At 44.8% G+C, this 19,755-nt stretch overlaps 1 protein-coding gene across 2 annotated transcripts in view; it reads right to left on the minus strand.

Annotated features, from left to right (window-relative positions):
* The window catches only part of FRMPD1 (FERM and PDZ domain containing 1), a 1,388,071-nt gene that overhangs the window by 180,946 nt on the left and 1,187,370 nt on the right, over window positions 1-19,755 (minus strand). The window lies entirely within an intron of this gene.

Consider the following 19,755-nt stretch of genomic DNA (forward strand, 5'->3'; position numbering starts at 1 on the left):
CGGAGATCCTCCTCATCGGCACACCTTCACCATCCTTTCCCCTCACTCTCTGGCCGGCCTCCCTTGGCCCTCCTCCTACCCCCACCTGCGAGGCTAAGAACCTCGGGGTCATATTTGGCTCCTCCCTTTCCTTCTCCGCCCACATCTCTGAGGTCTCTAAAAAGTAAAATTTCCGACTGCACCTCCTCAGAGGTACTCTGGCTTTCCTCTCCTTCCCCCAGAAGCTCATGGTATCCCAAGCACTGGTTCTCTCTAGCTTGGACTATTGTAACAGCCTCTTTCTAAATCTATCTGCCTCTACTCTCCGCCCTCTGCAACTAATCCAGAACAGGACTGCAAGACCTGTCCTTGGCCTCAAGCCCTGGGATCTTATCTCTCCAGCTCTGAAGTCTCTCCACTGGCTGCCAGTGGATGCAAGGATTAAATTCAAAACCCTCTGCATTGTCCACAAGGCTTTCTCGGGCCTGGGTCCAAAATACCTTCAGCTATCCCTCCACAAATACCTCCCCTCTCGAGCTCTTCGCTCCTCTGCCTCCAACTCCCTCAGGGTCAGCCGTTTTTCTGAGAAACGAGCGGGGGGTAGATCTCTGTCTTCGGCTGGGGCCTCCCTCTGGAACAGCCTCCCTGCCACTCTAAAAGTTGAGGAGAACCATCTCTGGTTTTGGAAGCACCTCAAGACCTTCATCTTTTCTTCTGCCTTTGCTCCCCCTCTCCCCTGCTGATCTGTTCTCTCTTGGCACCATGCACCTGACCACCCTCCGTCCTTTGGGCCCAGGTACCTGCTCATCCTGCCACCCTCCCGCACTGCCTCTGGGCCACCCCTTGAAATGGGGTCTGTATCGGTACCCATACAGCCCCCCTTTTTCTTCCTGCACTTATCAGACCTACCCTGTCTGCTGCCTTAAACCCAGCACTTGCAAATTGCTGGCTGCATTACCACTGTTTGTTGCCTTTATTATTTATTTATTGTTATTTATCTGTTTCTCCTTTGCTTCGCACTTTCCACCTCTCCCCCTTCCATGCACTTTTCCCCTCCCCCCTCTCCCATGCACTTGCGCGTTCTCAATGTCACTGGGCCTAGTAAGATCACTGTTTTGTTCTCCCCTGTTCCCCTCCCCTTGCCTTGTCGTGCTCTGAAACACTTGTGTACGAGCGCGATAGAAATAAAATATCAATCAATTCAAAAGAGAAGCAAGGAAAATAGTGTTGCAACATCAATCTACCTATCTTCCCTTCCCATCTGCTCTCCCCTTTCTGTTATATCTGATCCTCCTTCACCTTTCACCGTCCAGTCACCTTCCTTTAGCTGCCCTAACCACAGTTTTCATTTACCTCCGCTCCCACCTATTCACACCAGCACCCAGCATGCCTTTCCTGGACTGGCTTGGGAGAATTGAGGGTGATACCTCCTCCTCCTCTGAGAGGGCTGAGCACTGAGGACCCCAGTCTTTTTACCATCTCAGATGGTGTCCGCTCAACAATACCTTCCTGAGCACTTTGGCTACTCCATGCAGGCCCCGGAGGAGATGCTTGTGAACCCTCCATCTTGTTGTGAAAGATAGACCCCCACCCAGAATACTGAAGCAAGGACTAGGAGATTTTGATTCCTATAAAATGTTTTAATTAAAAATTCAAAATTCTTTAAATTTCAAGAACAGAATATACCATGTCCATTCAATACAGGTAGTCTTGTTGATCTTAACAATATTTTGAGCACAATAACTTATCCTCCAATAACATACACATGTATACAAACCTCTCTTCATGCACCCATTCCACAAACTCCTTCCTCCCTTCTTTCCAACTGAACCCATACAGTAGTCCCATTCTGAATGTCTCCCATCAATGGTTCGTGTCAAATATTACATTTGAAACAAAAAATGTAATTTTTTTGTTGAATTTGTGCAGCACATTTTAATTGCGTTGAGAGTGTAGGAAGTGCTAGGGCTGTAAGGGCTGCATCAGGAGGCAGACAGTGCTGGTTGAGGGGTTTGCAGCCTCCTGGTATTGCTCCTGGTGAGGCGTGCCCCTGTACATCATTGTCTGGTACATACTGTTTACATACTGGTTACAATATGGAATTGTCCATGATTATTCTTTGTTTGATGTGTTTACTTTGATTTGCTATTGACTGACACAATTGTGTTCAATAAATGTGGCCGGGATATTTTCAAAGTTAGATGTGTGTGTGTCCTAATGCCTGTGCTGCCCATGTATTAAACCTCAAGTTAGGCTTTTTGGAATAGCTTATAATGCGAACTGAATCAGTTCTAGGGGCACCTAATTTTAACAGGTAAGGCATAGTGAAATTAAAAAATAGGCCCAGGATCACACACTTTGGTGAAGTGGCAAAGCCATAATTTGAGCCTAGCCTGAAATTTAGATATGTGACCACACATTTTCCAAGCTCAAGTTGGTACAAATATGTGTTGAAGTTTGGCTTTGAATAACTAAAATAATACTAAATTGTATACAGATTACTTTAAAAAAAATGCACAAGGCACATGATAAACCAACCTGACAATCTATTCATCATTGTAGAAACATGTTGATGAAAAGATTAAGGGCGACATTTTTATTTTGAATCCTAAATTGCACAGATCAGAATTCTCCTGCTTGCCCATTTTTGCAAAAGGGGCCATTCATTTATTTTCATCGTTTCCAGCAAGTACTGGAAACGTAAAGAGTAAAACACATGCGAAAATCGCGTTTGCTATTTACTTTACCACTACGTGTCTGGAAAAGTGTAAATTACTTGCACAATTAACGATTGGGGGAGCCATCCAAAATGGATTCCTTTTTACTCTCATGCTTTTTTCAGGTGGTAAGGTCGGGCAAGTCCCATAAGAACCTATTGGTTTTCCGCCAACGTAAAAATACATGCTGGTGGATTACCAATTAGATTTGGCAGGGGGAACTTGTTAAGTCCGATCTGCTCTCCAACTTCACCTGTCAAATCATACAAAATCCTGCAGCTCATAAAAATTGAAGCTACATGCTTTTAGCGCCACTTCTTCCACTCCGCTTGACCTGGAACATGATCCTCTATGACTGTAGCTTTATTTTCCCCACCCTGAATGGATGCCTATAATCTCCTATAAACATATATTCAAATAGGTACAAAAAACTGTTTTCCTATTCCAATATATACATCCTACTCCACTAATAGGAATGTCGATATATATCATAAAATAAAGAGTAAGATGATGGCTTTTATCTATTCACACCCCTGCACCTTCAATAGGACCCTCTGATAGATTTTCCAGCATTACAAGACTTGACAACATAGACTGTGTGCGACACTTTAACTTTCAAAAAACATTTTTTATTTATTCAACATTTTTTAAGTAAAACATAAAACACTACCCCTCACCTAACACAGTGCAATTGTTAACACTAAAATCATACTATCTAAAACGTAGGCCTCACATTATACATATACACAAAACACAAACGATATCACATAACAAAATACAAAAAACCTCAATGTGTCATTAAAAAACATATGATCCCAACATGTTTCTGTTCTTCAATGCCCCTTTCGGGCGAACATTCTTCAGTGGATAATTTAAAACATCCACTATTCTCCTCAACACCGTGTTGAATGGGAAGTTTCAGGCAAACAAAGCCTGTAAAGGAAAAGACAGAGGATACTAATGAGTTCCAAAGGGAGGGGAGTACTACAAAATGTAAATGGGAAGTCGGCTGAAACCATGATGCCAACCTCACACGGGTCTAGAACAAATGGACCCCTAGGATTTACCTTCAATTGGTGAATCTCCAATGCACGTCTGTAATTGACCAGTATGTTAATCTCTCGCAAATGAGAAACCCAAAACTTCACAGGTGTCATAGTCTACCGAGATGTCGCAACACCTAAAAGGACAAACCAACTATCAGAAACCATGCACTCTAAATCAGCCAAGAATCACTGAAGAAACTTAAGCTGTGGCACATTCATGCCAGATGTAATGATAATTACCTCCACACAGGTATATTCTTCCTGTGTTCCCTGCAGTGGGCATCTCTACCTGTGAGGAGGTAATTATCATGCCTAAGTTTTAGATACTATGGTTTTAGTGTTAGCAATTGCACTGTGTTAGGTGAGGGTAGTGTTTTATGTTTTACTTAAACATTTTTGAATAAATAAAAAATGTTTTTTGAAAGTTAAAGTGTCGCACATAGTCTATGTTGTCAAGACTTGTAGTGCCGGAAAATCTATCAGAGGGTCCTATTTGAGGTGGAGGGGTGTGAATAGATAAAATCCATCATCTTACTCTTTATTTTATGATATATGCCTACAAGCTCCAGCATAGAAATTAATGAGAACTTTAAAAAATCTTATACAGACACAAAGTGAAATTAAATGCATGACAAGGTTATTGTTTCACAGAGCTTGTTCTGTATCCCCTTAATTACTAATCACCCAACAATCACACTTAAATAGCTTCTTAAAATCCTATATCATTTTTTTCTAAAGTGGCACAGCGATGGTCTCTGCCTTTTTACCTTTTCTTATCTGTAATCCCTACCTTTTGTAAATAATCTTCCTCTGAGACACATTAAAAAGATACGATCTCACTGGCAGAGCCTGATCAGCCCTGGCTGTTTGTATCTGAGGGGAGAGAGTAGAGCACTAGGGGGGCATTGGCATTTGTCCCTTGTCCAAATATTAAATCCATCTCTGAATGAACTCTTTAGAAAATATTTAAATACTGCTTTTTAGTTATAAAAGATGTACACATTTTATACTTTGACCGCAACATTATCGAAAACGCTCTTCTTTTTTGTTATTTTACGGGTGTTCATGTTTAATTTCCGGCACTGCCTAAACCCCCAGCACCCAGGATTTACATCATACTTTCCAAACAAATCCCACAACACACATGACATATTCTGTTTGCATGCAAACTCTGTAAAGTTATTCAAACAGAATGAGGTTATCAAGTCAGTACTTATCAGTTTGAATCATGAAACGTTCTGTCAGAGTAGACTAGCCTTCCAAACAAAGATACATTTTATTTAGGTCGGAGCCCCACTGGTAAGTATACATGAGAAGATCTGAAACTGGTCAATACTTGCCAACCTACCCTCATCATTTTCAGGTAGGGCCTTGTTGGACCAGCTCACTGAGGTTCAGCTTGATTCCCTAGTCGTAGCAAGCAAGACACCCACATCTGGGCATGTACACATTCACTGAGGGAGACAAACGGAAGCCAAAATGCATTGGCAAAGCCAACGTCTTGAGCTTTTGATTAGGGATGGATAGGCATTTGCCAGGCACTGCCATAAGAGTACCACCTGGGCATAAAATGGGAACAGCTGGAAAATGGTGCCAGTAACTGGGCATATGATGGCATTGCCTGGCAAATGTCTGCTAAGTACTTTCATCAAAAATTGCACTGCGAGTCGCTCCTCGACTCTTGCTGTTCTACAACCTTACCATACGCTTCCTGGAGGAGGCGGGGCTACGCACGGCACGTGCTTGGATCACGTGACCTTGGGAGCAGCTAAAGGACACAGGCTACCACCCTCCGGCGTTAAGCCCGGCAGGGGTGAAGGGCGACGACTGTTTCGCGGCTGTTTGGCGCAGTTGGAGCCCCATCAAGCCGGGAGACTGTGATCCCTCATAAAGACATGACCGCAAGGGCAGTAAGAATAAATAGAAAAACTGAGGTCATTGAATCCCCCCCAGAAGATGAAGAAGGTAGGTGCTTGAGAAGTATGAAAATGACCCAAAAACAACAGGGAATCACCTCAAAGAGTCATGAGATAATACCGACACATAGTCCCAAGAGAAACGAAAATGATAGAACTAGTGAATGGGGTCTGCAAGATAAGGGTGGCCAACAGACTTTACATCAGATTTTGGCTCCGCAATCTGAACAAAGCGTGCTAATACAACAAACAGATCCCTCAAAAACGTTACTGACTCCAACAGGGGCGAGTTCGCAAAATGCAACGAAAAAACTACAACCGCAGCCATCGCCACCATTGCAATTATTACCTGAGCCCGATCCTGACCCCGTTGTGGAGCCGGTCTCGATGGACCTGGTTGACCAGTGCGGGGATTCCTCGGCTGGGATACCGCGGGCTCATAGAGTCGGCTCCTCAGTTACGAGTGGGGTGGGGAACGGCCAGGGAGGAGGGGGAGGAGAGGACGCCGTGGAGATCATAAAACACGCACCACCCGGCAAGTCGAGCCGAACACCTCTTAGCATGGCCCATCAGGGGGAGTTGACGTCGGGCCAAATCCAAGTGGAGGCGGCAATCCACGCGGAGGCAGAAGGCAGCATAGACGACAAGGACAATCAAATAGATATGGAAGAAGTCCTTACGGCCAGTGAAGGCAGTAAAACACCTCACAACAAAAAAAGGCAAAGGCAAATGGTTAAAATCACCACAAAAAGAAATAAGGGTGGTAAACATTTCAACAAAAATAGGTCATCAACAAATGAAAGAAATTCAGTGACAAACTACTTCACGTCTCGAGTTAATACAAAAGTGGTAAATAGACATCACATGGAGCTATCAGACATGGAGATACTCGATGCTTTAAATGAATGCTTACCCCCTTTCAAACTACGAAGGCTAGACTGTAAAAAGAGTGGAAAGCTAAGAGCCAAGGACGTTTTAACATTGGAGGAGAAAGAGGGATCATTGAACCAGTCAGATGAAAGAGAAAGTGAAGAGCCCGAGACACTCAAGATACTTCTCCCCCCAACGACCTTGAAAGAAACAGAGACACCCAATGACGATCTGCATCTACAAATCGATACAGAAACAATAGAAGAAGGGGAGAAACGGGACAACTTAAGGGCCAGGGAGCAGGAGAAACCAAAAAACCAACAGGAAATGGAAAGTCTATTTGAAAAACCAGATACCGGTGAGAAAGAAGAAGCCTCTGGTGGTACACAAACAGGGATGGATAAGACAAATAAAATACTGCGGGAAGTAGATACAGCACTTGTTTCGAATTTGGACAAAGGAGATACGTCTGAATCAGATAACATAACATCCACAAATCCACTTCAGGAGCCCGACCCGATAGTAAACGATGAGACTAGACGGGAACGACATCTGAGCAAAATGGAGGAAAACACACACTCAGTTGATCAACCAATCCCGTCCAAGGTGTCAACACCAGTTCAGGCCCAAACGAAGAAACATGGGCAGAACCACCATCAAAACCTGTGGGGCCATGAACCACTTAGTCCTCGACCTGATACGATGGAATATCGAAGTCGCTTACTTGACACTGTCGCACCATCACAAAATCTGGGGGGAAACAAGACAACAATTATAACTGATGCCCCACTAAGGAGATCTTCAACGCAGCAACACTCTTCGAGTTCAGCGGAACACTTAAATAAAAAGACTGACTTACTTTCCATCATGTCATCGGTAAATATAGCACTTGCCCCATTCATGAAGCTCTACGAAGCCATTGCTGACTCATTGAAGGATCACACCAGTATTCAAGCAATGATGTACAGCAAAGTCATCTTTGTAGAAGCCTATATCATGGCCTTAGAAGCCAGGAAAAAAAACAACCAAGAAGCGAACCACGATTCATCAGCCACGCCTAACCAAACATGTGGGAAAGATGAGGCTCAGGCAGCGACGACAAAAACAATAGAAACTCAAACAATTACCACGATAGACTTAACAGCGAGCAAATCATCCACAGAAAAAGCCACTAAAGTAGTTGAGACGAATACCCGTCTAGGGCAATTAGAGTTTACACCGAACTCAAACAAACCAGAAATCGCAATTGAAGTATCTAGAGATCAACTTCAGGGACGAGAAATCGTCCAAAAAAAAAAGGGAACAAAACAATCGTTACCTAAGCTGCCTAAGCCACGTACAGAATCAGTAGAGGCGATTTTCCAAGTTTTTAAGCGGCCAGCAAATCACAAAGATAAAGTACGTATGGAGGAGAGCTTGGATGTAAATACAGAACCCATGAAAAAACAGGAAAATTCGGAAACGAATAAGACATCACCACCGAAGACGACTTATGATTTTCTGGAAAACGATGAACTAATGAACCTGAGTCAATATGCGTCGGAAGACTCTACTTCAGACACGATCCCAAAGAAAACCTCCAAAACTCTGTATTCACAATCGATCGGTAAAATCAATAAAGCAGACAATAACATAGAGGTAAACTCACAATGGACCGAACAACGTCAAAAACAAAAAATGGTGAAAACCCGTAGCCGAGACAAAAACGAAATCGAGGTTACTGAAACATTGAGACAAAAAATTCTGAAACAAATGATGGAAACAAAAAAGGAGAGAGAAAGGGCGAGATCAAGAACACCAGAACAACGGAGCAGCAGAACCTTAAAGAAGGTAGATCACCATTCCCGCGTAAGACAAGAGGCCCGTGAGGGTGAACGCTCAAATCGAACACAGCAAGATGATTTTCAGTATCGCCAAGACGAGCAAGAGAGCAAAAGCAAAAGCTCAAGAGGATATACGCCAATGAGCAAGGACACAAAATATAAACATGACAAACGCGGAAAAAATGAAAAGATCACCACAACTTCATCACGTGGCTATGGAGAACTGAGTCCAAAGCACAGAGCTAGGACCAAATGGCCCAATCAAAAACCTAGGAAATGGGACCAAGTGAAATGGCAGATCAAATTAACGCAAGTGGAAGAAAACGAGGACAAGGTAACACTAAACAGAAATTCGGTATTAAAGTTGTTCAAATACATCCGAAACCTAAAATATATCAAATCAGAAGATTTATTAGTGGTAGAACCAAGTCATAGAAACACCAAGGCCAGAACTTACTTGCATATAGCGTCAACGAAGTTAAAAAACACCCTCCTTGAAAATAAAAGAGAACTAGAAAATATGGGATACGACTTAAGAGTGTACCAAGTGACGCAGACAGAGCAAAAATACGACAGCAAAGAAAGGAAGAGGAAAGAATCTCCAGATAAAAACTTGAATAAACAGAGTAATTCCAACTCACAAACAAAGAAAAGTTACACAAGTCCCGGAGTTAAGGAAAAGACGCAAGAAATGAAAAAGCGAGAAGGTCAAAAATCATTGAAGTTGAAGGAAAACATCCAGTACGGAAGAAACGAGACAGAAGACAAGAGACATATCTACAGTGGCATGGAAACATCCTCGCGAAAACAGGAACGAAAACAAGAAGATCCAAGAAATATTCACAGAGCCAGGGAAACAGCAGCTCGCAGGGAACAGAATCAGGAGCAACAACAAAACAAAACTGAGAGCGAACTTTCACTAAAATGTGCCCCAATGAAAGGAATATGGTCCTGGCTGCCAAAAGCATTAACAGAAAAGAAGCAAAAATAGCAGTTTCCTGGAGTCGAGCACATTCAACGAGGGAAATGCAAGGGAGGAGAACAGAAGCAGTCAATAAAAATGTGCTTGTGGAACACGAGAGGACACCTTCACCTCCTATCCGCTAGCGACATTACTTTGGGAGCATATGATTTAATATGCCTTCAAGAGACCTGGCTGTGTGAACCACCCTCTATGAGAGGATTTGATTTAATCTTGGCACCCGCAAATAAGGGCCGTTTGGGAAGACCATCTTCAGGGCTTCTGATCGCCTGTAAAAACGGAAGTGGGATTAAACTAGACAAGACATTGATCAGCAACCTGGAAATACTGATGGTGAAAGCCTCATGGACTCGCAAGATAAATAACAAAGAGGGCTATGGAAAAACACCATTAATAATAGCAAACGTCTATTGGAATCCAGCAGCCACAGAATCAACTACCTTCCTGGAGAAAGTCGAAAAAGCATTGGATATAGCCCTGGCGGATCACTTAGTAAATCACTTCATGATCTGCGGAGACCTAAATGCAATATGCTCTACAGATCCAGAGAAAGGAAGCAGTCAAGTAAATAGACAGCGGGGAGAACAGCGCGGAAAATTATGGACCCTTCTGATAAAATCAAGAAATTTGCATAATTTACATGAAGCCTTCCCAGACCCAAAGCGTCTGCCAACATGGGAAAGAAATAACTCAAAGGCAACAATAGATTACATGTTTGTCACAGAACCGATCTTGGCTATAACAAAAGACTTTGGAATAATTAGAACAAGGTCCAGCGATCATAATCTGCTCTCAACTTCTTGGGAGGCATCAAGCCCCCCGAACGACTACATGAAAGTCGACATCATAATCAACGGACAAGGTAATCGACTAAAACTATCAAAGGAGCACATTGTGGAACTAGAAAATCAATTTAATTCCATGACGGAAATAGCGGAGGAGAATAAAACCAACTATATCCCACTTCTAACAAAGTACAAAAAAACTACATTTGTAAAAAAGTTTGGTGGAAACCCACCAAAACATGTGTTCGATAAACCTCTGGTGGAGAAACGCTGTATCCTTCGCAAAATCCAACGTAGAGCAAAAATTAAAGATACACCAGCAGCATACGAAGAAGCAGTGGCTGCAGCAAAGCACTACAAATCCTGGGTTAGAGGACACAGGTTAAAACTCTACCAACAAGACTCGGAAAACATCTTAAAAATGATAAGTGGGAGAAACACAAGAGAATTTTGGAGTACCTTGAGAGCCACGATGGATGTACAAGAAAAATCATTAATAAGTGAGGTAGGCGAAACAACATGGATAAAACACTTTGAAACAATGTATTTGGCTCCAACGAAACCCTCTAGCGAACTCGTTGGATATGAGCAAGGCCCATGGCTAAAAGTGGACGACTCCGAGGAGATCCGACTAAAGATATCAAGTCTAAAGAACTCAAGAGCCCCGGGGCCCGACGGGGTCACAAATGTGGACTTAAAAACAAATCCTGAAGAGTTGCCAAGCCTACTGAGTAAAATCTTCAGAAAATGTTCGGATTTGAGAACTATACCGCCGTCTTGGAAATCAGCAACAGTGGTACCCATTTTCAAAAAAGGTGATAAAAAGGACCCAAGAAACTATAGACCAATTGCGCTACTCGATGTCATAGGGAAAGTGTTTGGAGCAATGTTGCTAGATCACTTTAAGCTATGGGCAGCAAAAGCCCCTTGTGAAGACCCATTTCAAACGGGATTTAAGAAAAATATGGGCACGACGGCCAATATTCTACTCCTTTCCGTCCTGAAAAATAAAGTCTTGGAAGGGGGCCCAAACATCTTTGTGGCATTCATCGACCTGACCCAGGCCTTTGATCGTATAGACAGGGCTAGGCTCTGGTCTAAACTGGAGGCATGGGACTGCCCTGCCACCTTGCTAAACCCAATCAAGGCATTATACACAGACACCAATATGCGGATCCGCTTGGACCAAAACGGTTTATTATCAAACCCGATATCAACAGCTAGAGGTGTGAAACAGGGGTGTCCACTGGCCCCGGCCTTGTTCTTAGCATTTATTGGCGATATAAATGGCTCGGACACAACAATACGATCTTTCCCACCGAAAATTTGCAAAACACCAATAACGAGGCTCCTATATGCGGACGACCTAGTACTTTTGGACTATACTCCCGTGGGATTACAGAGACAAATGGCAAGTCTGCAGAATTATATGCAAGAAAACCGGCTAGAAATCAACATCAAAAAAACCAAATTGCTGAGATTCGAGAAGTCGACTAGAAAAAGCAAAGGACCGAGCTTAAACCTTGAGGACAAACCAATTGAAACAGTCTTGGTCTTTAAATACCTAGGAGTCACATTAGACAGTACAAAACAAGACAAAGCTATGCAAATAGCGCTAACAACGAAAGTAAACCAAATGGCAGCCCAAGCCAGGGTAATAGATAGAAAGCTTGGCAGATACTCGCTGATACCAGTGCGAGAATTTTATAAGAAAAAAGTTATGCCAACTCTATCATATGGAGGCGATGCCATGATAAACTTGCCTTTAGACATCTGGACAAAAATGGAGTCAAAGTTTTGGAGGAAAGTCCTCATGCTGCCTAACTCAACATCGGGTGCCTCGATTCGTAAAGAGCTCAGCCTGCCGTCCCTCAAAAGCTCCGTAGAACAGGCAAAATTGATGCTCTATAGGAAATGCCGGATGGCGGAGCCTCCATCAATTTATAATTTGATAAATCAGGAACTCGAACGAACCACTACTGGAAGCCTAACGAAATGGAAAAATGATAACATCCATGTGTTGGAACAAATTCAGGAGAACGAAGAAACACTAACCACTAATCCGAAACTAGTCCTCAAAAAACTACGAGAATACGATTGGATACGAACTCTGGAAATTGCAGGAAAAAATAAGTTAACCGCACATCTGCCACCAAACGTTAAAAGACTAAATGAACTACAAGAATTCATTAAAAAATTCCCTTGTAGGAAGGGGAGAGACATGTTACTACGTGCTCGCCTCAATCTTCTGCCAACAAACGAGATCTTGGCAATAAGAGACAAAACTGAATCCAATTTCTGTCGTTTTTGCAACATACAAGAAACAGAGTCAATACGCCACTTACTGCTAAAATGTGCCGCAAACCAACAAGTAAGAAGCCGTTACTTGAGACCTATTTTTTCGGACTTTACTATAGCTGACGAAGATACTTGTTGGGCTCGCTTAATGGGAGGAGACAAGACAAAATGGCAGATAGCTACGTACAAAATATTAGAATCACTAAATCTGCCACGGACATAGTCCGCGAGGACGACACATTTTAGCGACACCATCAGTTTTATGCGAGTTTTATGACAAAATGTCATTTTGTAAAAATCTGTTGATTAAATACAAAAAAAAAAAAAAAAAAAAAAATGTCTGCTAACACCTATACGCAAGCCAAAACTGCTGGCTTCATGATTGCTTGTTTAAGACAGGATTTCAGTGCAAGTCACAGAGCCATTGACAAATATATTGCTTATAAAATCAACTGGCTGAAGACACACATTAAGAGAATGTTATTACACCAGGAGCTCATTTACAGAGGTAATTAAACACTCAAAAGAATGCTTAGATATAACAGTGGCAGGCCCTATACAGCAAGACGTTTGGTGTTACTTTGTGATGAAGCTTGCTCAAAGAGTTCTAGAAAGGTTAGGTTTTTGGTGGTGAGGCATTGACATAGCCACGTCTAGTCGTTAGGTGGGTAAATGACCAGACACACCCATAGGATGTGTGTTTCTCCTCACATTTTATCGCCATCCTATCTGTGTTCCACAGCATGCATTCTGGTTGTACCTCATAGGTAAAACGTCTCTGAATCAATTAGAACCACCGTCATTGCTCTGGCCAGCCTTCCATACCATTGCATATCAGCCATGACTCTGTCACTAATGTCAGAAGCCCTTCCCAAACTGCTAAACCACAGGGCCTAAACATTCATATGGTTGCTTGTGTTCCAGTCCAGATGGAACACAGCCTAGCAATTGAGATTGAACTGCTCCTTTTGGTGGCAGCACCAAAAGTCATTTGCTAATGGCTTGTCGCCTTCTCTAATTGCACTGACATACCACAGAATTATGGCATGGAATGTTGCGCAGAGCAATGGTAGTGACAATGTTTAATTCAAAGCCTTGCATGTATCACTTTTTGATTGTACTCTCTCCCCTCCAGAATTACATTTTTGTTACTACCAACCTTATCTTTTCACTTATACTCAAGTAGTTAATGCAGCAGAATATATACTTTTAATGTCATTTGTAAGGGCCCCCAGTCAGTTGACGCACCTTCTGCAGAAAGCTGTGTTCAAGCAACTTTACCTGTCATTTATTGGTTGATATAGTTAACCATTTTATTAAGCATGATGTGAAAAACCACTATATTACCACAAAAAATAAACATACCTGAAATTACAGAAACCAAAATTGTGATTTAGTTGTTGGCAGCCTTCTTGAATAAGTGTGCTACCTCACTTAGAGGTGTGAATGGCCCCCATATCCCTGGTCATTTGTACTTTCATGGCGTGGGGTATAAATCATTGTCTAGGGCAAGAAAACAAATCCTGGCCAGGCCTCCTGCAATTCAGCCTCTCAGAATTATGTCTCTGAGGTTGCTGCTGAATGTTAAGAGTGACATCCACCTCCCACTCCCTCGGTTACCGGTGGTGTATAACACCACTGACATGGCCTCCTTTCTAGGGGCGGCCAGAGGCTGGCTCTGGGGGGGCCTGGCTCCCTTGGCCCCCCTGCTGAAGGGGAAAGCCACGCTCTCACAGCCAAAAGATTATCTGCCATGTCCAGGCCAACAGCAAGACCACCCTCGCACATTCATAGTAGGGGTTAAAGGTCTGCAGGTGGGTTTACAGGCTTCCTGGTCTGTTTCGAAGGCAGAGACAGATGAGTCCCAATTGCAGGCCTGCATACAAGGAAAAAGGAAATGGCCACTCACCGGAAAGGGCTTTATACGCTCAAACCCAATGCAATACAGTGCAGCTTCTGTGGTTAGCTCTGTCTCAGCTGACATGGAGAAAGGGACTGCTGGTTAGGAATGGTGCATGGGGGAGATGCCACACGGGGCATGGCTGACGCGCCCATACAAGAACATTCTAGAATAAGCTGCTAAGGTCCTGTTCATGTTCTGTAGGACGTTCCATTACTGTGGAGGAAAGGGCACAGGACGTAAAAGTATTACAGTGTTAAATGGCTTTACAGAGCCACTTGGAAGTTACTTATTTGTTTGTTTAATTGAATTGATGGTGTTTTAGTGAATAAGTATAACAAGATTAAACGTGATATAAAAGGTTTGGAGCTGCGACAATTGGTGTATGCTCATATTGTGTTGTTTTTCTGACATGTATTTTTTTTTTAAGTGCAAAGAGTAAAAGGTGAGTATTGACAGTCAAGTGTGACGAATCAAAATGGAGGATATTACTCTGCTTATACATTTATGCAAGCAGTTACCAAAACACGCACCAAAGCTTAAACAGTACACTGCTGAATTGTTTAAGGGCACAGCGGATAAGATGTCCATGCCATGGTCTCTAGGTGGATCACTATCAAAGGCAGTTTTGCAACACATGACGACATACTTGCACGCAGCATACACAGGAAAAAAAGTTAGATAAAAGGCTAGCAAGCTTAGAGCTCTGGAAAATGTACCAGGAGGATACTTAACATATGCAAAGAGGGGAGTGAGGAGCCTCCCGCTCCCCCGTGAGCCTGAAGTAAAAGGCGATAGTATAAAGGATGACAGAGTGTACCCATTAAGAGAACTTAAGGCAGCGGCAGGGTATAACAATCCGGTATACGAGTCGCCTGCGCATAGCAGCGACAAAGGTACAGAGAAGATTCTAGGAAGAGAGGTGATCTATAAAGTCCCAAGGGACAAAGAGAGAAGGGACAAGGAGAGAAGTGATCGACCGAGTACATCCTTAGATATAGGATGAGAAATAAAGAGATGGAAAGGAGAGAAAGATAAGGCTGATGAGGTAGCACTCATACAGAACGAATGGATGGGTGGTCAGATTATGCTCAAACTTGATGGAAAGAACATTGAGGAAGTGAGGCAAAAAGAAGATTGAGACGAACAAGATAAAAAGGATAGAGAAAGAGAGGAAAGATTGAAAGAAGATGGGGCGAAAAGGAAGGATAGAGAAAGACGGGAACAGTTGTATCAAGATGAACAACTGAAAAAACAGGAAAGGGTAGAGGAGCAAAGAAAATATGATAATAAACAAAGGGCAATCAAATAACGAGAAAGATTAGAAAGAAGAAGAGAGGAAGAGGAAGAACAGAAATTGAGAAAAAAAGAATACCAAGACACAGAGACAAAGAAATACATAGGGCAAATGAGAGAAGAGAGGTGAAAAGAAAGGAAGAAGAAAGGCTGAGAGAAGAAGCAAGGAAGCAAAGAGAGCTTGATGATGAAATAGAACAGAAGAGAAGTCAGAGAGTACACGACGTTGACTGCATACAAAAATAATTAATGGAGCCTAATTCAGTAGTAGCATGGGAAGACATAAAATAATTCTTACTAACACATGAACCGATGCCAGGTCAGTCTAGAGCAAATCTAGAGGATGAGTTTGACTCTAGAAGCATTGGACACGCAATCGACAAAGTCTATCATGATATGAGGACTGAGAAATAAGTGAAGGGAAAGGGTAAAAATGATCGACTTGAGAGTACGCAGTTGTATGACAGGTAGGCTTGTGTAGTTTCGAGCCTAAAGAGTTGTCTTTAGACAGACTAACTCTGAATAGAGCTGAAGAGGAGGGAAGCCGCACAAGTTAGGGACAGGAAATGTCAGACGAGGACAGAGAAACCTTCTGTGGGGAAGAGGGAGACAATGTATGTGGTCCTGAAGGATGTTGTCCGATGGACAAAGAAGTGAGATGGTCAGATCTAGATCTTCCCAAATCGCAGGCATCAGAGTCTCTGGCGCGACTAGATCGACCCAGAGGGCAATCCCATAGTGAGAGGGGGGATTTGCCACCTTACGTGAGCGGGCTAAGATCGCTACCAGGAAGAAGGCGGTGCGGGACCATTGTCCCTACCATGGACAGACAGACGATGGGGGATGAATGTGAATTTAGGATCTCGCAGTTTCCTTTGTTAGAGAAAGGAGGAGCCAGAACGCAGTATATACCATGGCCATAGATGGATAACGATAATTTAAGGTGTAAACTTCTGTGTTTAACTTCTGGTACTGGGAAATGGATAAGTGAGTTAGAGAAAATGACAGGAGGAAACACATTAGCTATAGGAGACATTGGGCCTCATTACGAGTAGCGCGGTAAAACCGTGGTCATTACCGGTATGGCTGAACGAGCGGGTCCGTGCTCGTATGATCCTGCTAATAGCGGGTGATTACGAGTGTGCGAGCATGCGCGAGCGCCAATACCGGTAATGGCCATACCGGCATGCCGCAAAAGGTCCTCCAAACCCCAGATAGCGGCATCACGGGACCCGCCGATACCGGCACCGCCTGGGAGGAACCCCTAAATACAGACCCGGTAATACCAACATGCTAATACCGGGCTCGTAAAACCGGACCCGGAAATAACGTCATCGTGTCGGAACGGGAAATTGGCCGGCGGCCATCGTTAAAAACACAATCCATTGCAATCCTCCAAAACCACCACTCGATTTGTGTTGTGCTGTGTGGAAAAACCCTGAGGATGTCCAAGGCCACCCGGAAGACGACTCCCCCCCGGCAGCGGAAACAGCATTTCTCCGACGCAGAGCTAAATATGCTGGCAGACACTCTCGCTGCACATGCAGACATCATGAAAGCTAATGACATGAAGCGTGATGCCCAGATGAGGAAAAAGGAAATCTGGCAGGAGGTTGCCCGGAAGGTGTCGGCCGTGGGGACCACCCCACGTACTGTGCGTGACTGCCGCAAGAGGTGGGATGACCTCCGCTTGAAGGTCAGAAACATCCTGCCAAGCAACAGGTGGGCGGACATGGCGACAGGCGGGGGTCCCCACTCACCTGCAAAGCTGATGCCCTGGGAGGAGACTGCTAGCACATTCATCGATCCTGAGTCGATTGAGGGATTTGGAGAGATGGAGATGGGAGCGGCATCATCCCCAGAAGGAGGTGAGTGACCCTGCACATCCCTGTAGGGGAAACCATGACATAGCACAAGTGATGTGGAAGAGAGACTAGGCAAGGCAATGCATGTCCCTACACCCACATCAACATATCCAAGTCCAGATTGCGGCCCAAACCCTGCCACACAGAAATGCATGCTGAGTGCCAATCCCATAACTAACACACGGCCAACACACCTGGACCGTGCCCATGTAACACATCACACAAACCCCATATCAACGGCATGCCACCTGCCATGCAGTGATTGCCAATATGCCCCCTCAGAACACCCAGTGCCACACACGTGTAAGACATGGATGCATGAATGTATGAATATTGAACAGCACAATTGTATGATGCTGGCATGTGACACCATCACTGATGACCTGCATCTCTTCTAATCCCAGGCACCGATGAGGAAGATGTCAGTCAGGAGAGGACCGCAAGGGCATCCACATCACACCATAAAACAAGGGCCACCGCCACCACCACCCCCCAGCCAGACAAATAGGCCAGACCCACAGGCAGTGTGCCTGACCGGGGGGAAAGACAACCAGCAACACCTGCTGCCAGTGTGCCGGACACACATCAGGACCAGCAGCACACACCCACAACAGTCGGAGGGGTGTCCCTTCCTGCGCCACCCACCACCAAGGACGTTTTGGATGCCAATGTGGACCTCGAGGGAGTCACAGTAGTGACTTCTACACCCACCCCAAGCCCCCTGCCCACCCCCCCATATGGAGCCCTCAACCGCCTACAGCAGTGATGATCCCTGCCTCCATGACTCAGACCTCAGGGATTCGGACCGGTGCCCCTTCGAGGAGGACAGCACCCAGGATGTAGGCCACGTGCATGCACCATCCACCACTCCAGCTCCCACCACTCCAGCTCCCACCACTCCAGCTCCCACCAACACCCTGGAGTCACGCCTGTCGAGGGTGGAGGCTCGACAGGAGGCCATGCTGGATCTCCTTCGGCAGTATATTGCCGATGGTGAGGACACAAGGAGGGGTATAGCAACTGCCATTGCGGGGACCACAGCGGCCATCGCAGCGAAAACAGCCGCCGTGAATGTGTCGGCTGTGCTCATGAGGGACTGTCTGGGTGCAGTAACCCAAGTCCTCACCTCCATCCTACTCCATATGCAGCGGCCACGCCTTGGAGCGGGCGTGGAACCTGCCTCGGACACATCCACAGCCAGCACACCAACATCCTCTGTCCCCGCAAGCCCTGTGCGGCAGACCCGGAGGAGTGCACGGCACTCAGAGATGCCACCTCCGGACAACAAAAAGTCTGGGAAGTAGAGTGCCGAGACAATGGGAGTGGGACACATGGTTGTGGGTGAAGGGGGACATTTCATGGAGTACATTTGTGGACTTTTGGGGTTTGTTGGGTGGGTTTGGGAGTTCACTGGGGTTGGGGGAGTGGTCACATTTTTCTCTGTTAGAACAAATACACCCGTTGTGTGCAAAAAATTTCAATGGCTGGACATTGTTTATTTTGTGTATATCCATGTTATGTGTGACGGTGTTCAGTGGCCAACTCCCAACAATCCCAGTGTACATGTCCACATGGACCCAGTGTGTCAGTGACACATGTCTTTCATAGTCCCTGTGGTTCAGAAGTATTCGTGAATCAGTGCTTGGCGTACTGCGTGGCCATCCCGTGCATCACGTACTGGCAGGGGGGTTACTTCACCTCCGTCTCCATCCTCATCATCCTCACCCGGTGCATGCATCTCAATGTCAGGTGGCAGTGGTACATTTCTCCGGACGCACATGTTGTGCAGCATGACACAGGCCATGGTGATCTTTGCCACCTTCTCAGGACTATGTAGGAGTGCCCCACCAGACCTGCTTAGGCAGCGGAAACGCGCCTTCAACAGGCCAAAGGTCTGCTGAATGACAACACGGGTACGGGTGTGCACACGATTGTACTCCTCTTCATGGCTGTTCTGCGGGTTCCGCACAGGAGTAAGTAGCCACGGCCTCAAGGGATATCCTCCATCACATGCAAGCAAACACAAATAGGTGTGTGTCACTCTGAGCTGCCACCTTCAGGTGGCACAATCATGGCCGCAGATATTTGGTGTGGACATGCACATGTCCCTGTACGTATGCAAGATTGTAACGTTGATGCATACTATACTGTTATGAGGCGTGGTAGTCTGGATGGTGTTCAATAGATGATGCACAGTGTAAAGATGCATGCTGAGGCGGATGTACTGTGGTAGTACGACAATGTTTAGCCTCCCGTTCATGCTGTGTATTCTACACTG

The sequence above is a fragment of the Ambystoma mexicanum genome, chromosome 6q (genome assembly GCF_040938575.1).
Source record: "Ambystoma mexicanum isolate Mex_15411 chromosome 6q, UKY_AmexF1_1, whole genome shotgun sequence".
Classification (NCBI taxonomy): Eukaryota; Metazoa; Chordata; class Amphibia; order Caudata; family Ambystomatidae; genus Ambystoma; species Ambystoma mexicanum.